Source organism: Gallinula chloropus (genome assembly GCF_964237585.1).
Source record: "Gallinula chloropus genome assembly, chromosome: 29".
Lineage (NCBI taxonomy): Eukaryota > Metazoa > Chordata > Aves > Gruiformes > Rallidae > Gallinula > Gallinula chloropus.
This window is the reverse complement of record NC_140114.1, coordinates 3,012,948-3,019,520: the sequence shown is the minus strand read 5'-3', so window position 1 is coordinate 3,019,520 and position 6,573 is coordinate 3,012,948. Positions and strand designations below refer to the sequence as shown.

At 48.1% G+C, this 6,573-nt stretch overlaps 1 pseudogene across 1 annotated transcript; it reads right to left on the bottom strand.

Annotated features, from left to right (window-relative positions):
* Window positions 1-1,285: 1,285 nt before the first annotated feature.
* On the bottom strand, window positions 1,286-2,046 carry LOC311202148 (dnaJ homolog subfamily C member 9-like; annotated as a pseudogene). The gene has a single exon. The product of its transcript is annotated as a dnaJ homolog subfamily C member 9-like (transcript).
* Window positions 2,047-6,573: the final 4,527 nt, after the last annotated feature.

Below are 6,573 nucleotides of genomic sequence, written 5' to 3'. Positions count from 1 at the left end.
TGGCAGCTGCAAGTCAGAACTGAACACGGCAGGGATAGAGCAGTGCGTAGGTGTAGTGTGTGGCCATGGTCAGCCGTAGCTGTCCTTACTGCCACGGGAGCTGATCAATCCACCACCTCTTGTCAGCCTGTTCCAGCACCTCACTACTCTCTCTGTAAAAAAACTTCCCTCTAATATCTAATCTAAACCTTCCTTCCTTTAGTTTTAATCTATTCCCCCTTGTCTTACCATTGTCTACCCTTTTAAAAAGTTGATTCCCCTTCTGTTTGTATGTTCCTCTCAGGTACTTGAAGGCCTGAAAAGAAAGAAGATGGAAGTCTTCTTCATGCTTTTAGCAGAAGAATGTAACACCTTATTTTTGCAAAGAGGAGGAGGGACATGGAAGTGGAAGCACGATTCATTGGAAACAAAGAGTGCCTGCAAATCTCAAATAAGATCACAGCACAACCCCAGCTCGCTTGCATCCCTCCTTGCTGCAACACTTCCCCCCCCCATGTTTAACAGCAATAGTATGTTCAAATCCTCAAAATGTGGGAGTGGGCTTAAATGATAACCCATTCCTGAATTTAGCATTTATCTACTAAAACTGTATCCTTTGGAGTAAGAGTGAAAAAACAGGCAACAGTGGATAAAGCAACATTGCATCAAAACAAAAGGACTGTTAGTTAGCAGATGCAAAGTACCTGCTGCAACTCCAAAGGTCAAATCCACAATTCAATGAAACTCTGATTTTCACACCGGACAAGCTGCATCTGAATGAATGTAACAGAGGTGGCAATGAAACATTTGCTGTACTAACAGCATCCTTTTAATGCCATTCCAAATTTCATAGACAGAAGGTCACAGCATAAACATCCCATTTCTCAAGAGACATTTTTTTCCCCAACATAAATAAAAAAAGAGAACATCAGCAACCAACCAAAACATTACAAGCAAGAATAGATAAAGACTGAAAAACAATGGGGAAATGACAATATTTTGTTATATAGCATACAACAAGCAATTCAAATAATGGTAAATAACTGATAATGAACATCAGGAAACACTGCAAATGTCACGGGGCTTTTTGCACCATGGGATCACATGAGGTACTGCGGATAGAGAGCACAAGGCATTAGTTGTCTAAGGAAGTCAGGATAAGCACTGGCTTCCCAGGCACGGCAGTGAAAACAGAATTTCAGGGAAGAATTTGAGGAATAACAAGGGAAGGAGACACTTCAGGGAACTCTCTTACTGACAAGTGGAGGAGACAGCACACAACACAGCCAGCTCCACAAAAATTTAATTATTTTTTCTTCTTTCCTCCTTTTTTAGCATTGTTGCTGTATTTTGCCTCCAGTTGTGCCAAAAAGTCCTCCGTTTCCATTTTTCAATGTTGATTTCTGCTTTGAATCAGCGATTTCACATCATCTTCTCCACTGAGGCCCGCTTCATTCTTCATCTTTTCTGCCTCTCCAGCTTCTTTTTCTGCCCAGCGTTTTCTTGAGACCCTTTTCTGCTTCGACTCTTCTACAAAGCCTCGGTGGGATGGGACTTCTCCGGAATCGATGGCGTTTTCTATGATTTTCCATATTCTGGGTTTGTCTGTATAGTCCAGGCACAGCCCAGACTCCATTACCCTGTCCATGTCCCCCTCAAAATCCACGTACGCTGCTTCAGTACCGGCCAGTCTTCTTGAGAATTTTTATAGCTCTTTTCGAAGTCTTCAGTGTCTTTCAGAGAGACCTTCTTGAAGAGCAGCCGCCAGTCCTCCTGCCAGTCCCGCTCACCGCGAAGGGCCTCGCCCTCCTCATCCCCCGTGCCCTGCTCATCGTACACCGCGCGCTGCTCCGCGTCGCTCAGGACAGCGTACGCCTCACCCAGGATCTGGAACCGCCGCGTCACCTCCTCCTTCGCATCGGGCTCAGCGCGATCAGGGTGGACGCGGAGCGAGGCGCGGTGGGAACCGCGGTGGATCTCCTGGGCTGAGGCCTCCCGGCGGACGCCGAGGACGCGGTAAAGGTCCGAGGAGCCGAAGGCAGCCTCGCTCTGCTCCAGCAGCCCCATCCCACTGCGGCGCCGGCACCGCCCCCGCCCGCTAAGAGCGCACCAACAGCCGCTGCTGTTAGAAAGTCTCTTAGTTAAAATGTCCTCATTTCCAAGTGCTGCATGTTCGGTCTGGCTGAACCTTGTGGACAGTACAAAGGACCTGGGTCCCCTGGCTAGGGGGGTGAAAAACCATTAGAGGGAAAATGCACACAGAGGTGCGTATGTGCAACATGCATGTCTGTATTTTTTGTTCTTGGGCACCGGTTTGCCTGTAGTTTGCTCTGCTTTCCCCAGAGGTACACAACAGCCCTGCTCTGGTTGTTGGCATTTTGATCCCATGTGTGTGCACGTGTGCGTGCGTGTGTTCTGTATAGCCCTCTCCCTCTCCTTAGATGCTCAGTCAAGCCACTAACTGGCCCTGAATGACCTGTCCTCTCAGTTACATCATGTGCAGACACAGATGGGCCCCAGGCCTATGGCCTCTCCAGTAGCTGTGCCTTCTGCCCACCAGCCCAGCCCTTGGCTCCGACCTCCCCAGACTCTCCTGTACGTGGCCCGGACTTGTGGCCTTTCCTGGTTCCCACAAGTGAAGCTACTTGTCATCTATGCTGGCCTGGTGTCTTAGGGATGGCACGGGCTGCAAGGAACTGCAGCCCCTTCTCCTGCTGCTGCCACTTGGAGCAGGACTCAGAACCACCATTACATAAATAAGCCAGGACAGACTAGTGATCAGCATCCTCCAGTGAGTCCTATTCCAGGCAGAGGCACTTGCTTGGACTGTTAGGTGATACTTGTGGCCCTGTGGGGTCGCTCACCCTGGAGCCAGGCCTTGGGCTGAGCAATGACCTTGCTTGGAGCAGGGCCGGGCTGCTCCCCTGGCACTGCACTCCTGGGGTGTCCCAGTAAAGAGACAGGTGATTGGAGTCGTCCTCGTCAAAAGGCCTGTCTCATGAAGATATGTCACCAAGTTTTCTGCCCTTTTCAGAGCGCAGATTAGCTTGGTGCACTCCCAAAGAAACTTTAGCTTGTGAACTGAACAAGAGCCCCCTCGTTGTCATCACAGCTTTCCTCGTGTAGTCAGGGTGATAGGTTCTCCTTGCAGAAATGCCAAAAGTTCAACAGTCATATAAAAGTTTTAGCTGGAATTGCCTTTGGTTTTGTAGAGAAATGCCATCCCCTGAAGGAAATTCTGTAATGTGCCTCTGAAGGGTGCAGACCTTGAGGAGCAGGCTGCTCAAGAGTGAGTCCCCGTGTAGCCGTGTGTTGCCCCCCTACCAAAACTTTGCCATGCAAATCCCATACACAGTTCAAGGAGGGAAGCAGTGAGAGAGGATGCTGTGTGGTAAATACTGGGCTGATCTTTCGTTGAAGCAGCAAGCGATGGAGCTTTTTGGCATTTGGGAGTTTAGCTGGAGCAGAAGGGGCTGGAATAATCTTGCCAATGAGCATAAACTTGTATATAGGAAGTTCCACCTAAACATCAGGAGGAACATCTTTCCTGTGAGGATGGTAGAGCACTGGGACAGGCTGCCCAGAAGTTGCGGAGTCTCCATCTCTGGCGCTACTCAGAGCCCACCTGGATGCTGTCCTGGGCAGCCTGCTGTAGGAGATGTGGCTCTGGCAGGGGCGTTGGACTAGATGCTGTGAAGAGGGCCCTTCCAACTCCCATCATTCTCTGCTTCTGTGGTAAGTCACAATGGTCAGCGTGACATGTAGGTACGTGTCATAATAGAGCCTGATTGGGATTGGGCCTGGAGGTGCTCATTAGCATTCTGTAACTGCTGAGCAGGTAGGGTGTCCTCCAGTAGGTCCTGTAATCACTCAGTCTTAATATACCCTGAGTTGGTTGAGGGCTGGCCTTTTATTCTTCACAGCTACACCGACTAAGGGCCTGGAGCATATCCCCTGCGAGGGGGATCTCTCCTTCTCTGGAGATACTCCAGACCTGTCTGGACACCAACCTGTGTGACCTGTCCTAGGTAGGCTGCTTTAGCAGGGGAGGTTTTACACGATGATCTCTGGAGGTCCTTTCCAACCCCTACAATTCTGTGATTCTGTGTTTAAAAGGAGTTTTTTGGGAATAGGTTCTGGTGGCTGTTTAAGGAGGACGTATTTGGAAAGATGCTTCATGTGTAGAGAATTTGGGTACAGACAGTGTTCACACTGGCCCCTGGCATCTTCCTTTTGGATTGCCAGTTGCGGAAAGATCCTCATCTGAGAGGGTCTTCTGTGTATGTGCTGGGTGGGTTTCTGTGTTGCCTTGTGAATCAAAAGGACCACTTCACCTTGTGAATTTTGGTCGACGTAAGTTGCCCTCTAAATCAGCGTTCTTAGCATTGGAAGTGCCTTCATTTCGAATTAACTTTTCTTCCATACTTAAGAGTATTTTTATAATGCTCATTTGAGTTGAGACACTGAGGAAAGTTGGATGCAGCCAGAGTGGTCTTAGTGTTTCTGCCTGTCTTTCATTCTGCCAGTGACTCTTGGCTTGTGCATGCTATGTTCAGATGTTGATTTTGTGTACTGTTTTCAATGTTTTGGTTTGTATTTGCCTGTCCTTGCTCTTACATCAACTTTTTGTCTTAGTACTGCAGAAGCAGTTCAGCAGAAAGTGGACGACATGGGGAAGAGGCGCAGAGGACAAATGGGAGAAGACCCTGGGGTATTCCACAGCGTGGGCGCTGCTAATCTGTTCTGTTCTTTTTGTATAACTGGTGTAGTCCAGATAGGGAAATGAATTAGTTGTGATTTTAATTTAGCGGTTCCAAAACCCACTCTACTCTAAAAGAATGTGAGGTTTTGCCCCCTAATTGGAATGTAACATCTTCCTCTTACGGTTGGGCTACAGAGAGAGTCGTAAGGGTGGGTGGTGGAAGACTCTTCTTCAAGAGATATGAAATAGCAGTGTTATGCTGAAATCCATGTCTTCTACTACGCTTTCTGAACTGCCTTGTGAGTTTGAATGCATGCTCTTTGCATACAGCTGTTTCAGGGCTTGGGTTTTCACTTCACATCTTAGTTTTGCTCTATGAATTTAGGTTCTCCTGTCCTTTTGAATGAGGGGCACTTTGTTTTTGAAACATCCTCATAGGCTGCTTTCATAGGTTTTTCTTTAGATCTGAGTTACCTTTTTGTTTTTAATGAAAGCAGAATTGCAGGTAGTTTCATAGAATGATACAGGATCCTGAGGTGGAAGAGACCCCTAAGGATCAATGAGTACATCATCCCTCAAGTGCCCAGATGCATGTTTTATCTGCTAGACATTGTTTTTCCTAGGTTTTGCCTGGGTTCTTGGATTATTGATCTGTGATTAATTGATAGACTGGGCTTTGTATTCAAGTGTCACATGTACAAAGCGCCATTATAGAGCAGGAATTCTTGTCACTGCTCCTGGGTGCCAGTGCTGTACCTGTTCTCTCCTCCTGTACCTTACTTCAGTCGTTTGTCTATATGGAGCACGGTGATGATGTTACTACAGGGGCACCCGATAAAATACGCACGTCAGGTTTTCTACATGCCTGTGACTGATCTTTCTGGTTTGGGGGTTGGTTTTTTTCTTATTTAGGAGAACCTCAATGGGACCTCCAAGGGAAAGAAAGAAGTGCCAAGAGCTGGCAAAGAAATAACTGATGAGCAAGGTGGGATTGTGGCTTAGTTCTGGTTTAAGTTTTCTTTCCTATGCTCGAGCCAAAAGCCTTGTCCTAAACACTTGACACAAGCTGAACTGTGGGGCATTTTTAATCTCTTTAAAACAATGATCCGTCTTGCTATTGGCATTACAAGCTGTAGTCAGGGCTGCACTTCAGGGCTGTACTGTAGTGAGCTCAGAACAGGTATTCAGAGAGGAAAAAAATCATTGGGCTTCTCCAAAATGCTTCCAAGATAAAAGGCAGCAGATGGCTGTGCACAGGTGGGAATACAAAGAGAAGTTATTCCTCAGAATGAGGAAGAGCAATCTCACTACAACAGGAGCGTGCCAGATTCCCTGCTTGTGAGCAGCAGGGAGAGACTTCTCAGGAAGTAAGGCAGGTTGCCAGGTGTGTATGGAAAGCTCCTGCAGAGTGTGAAGATCAGCAGGGGAGAAGAGAGTGGTGTTCCTTTCTGTGTTTAGCTGGTGATTGGAGGAAGCTGCTGCCCAGGCCTGTAATTAGGAGCTGTCACTCCAGAGCTCAGCGGGCAATTAAATGAGCAATGAGGTTATTTGGTAAAAATGTAAAAGGCCATATTGACTTTATGCTTGGAGCGAGGGGGGAAATGTGAAGGTTTAGTGGGAATGATGGTTGTGATGAGGGCAGTCGGCCCAGCGATCCTTGTAGGAGATTTCTGGATGGGACAGAACGAGGCAAGAGGGTGCTTAAGGACAGGAAAGGATGTGGTGGTAGTTGAGCCAACCAGTGTTAGGTTTTGTGATGGACCAACCCTGCACCCCCACAGCGGAGCTCAGAGACACAGTGGCAGGAGGGGGAGCCCAAAGAAGACCCCAGCGGGCTGCTCCCAGGGCCGTCAGCCCATCCAAGCCCCACCTGCACAGGCCCAGACGAGCGC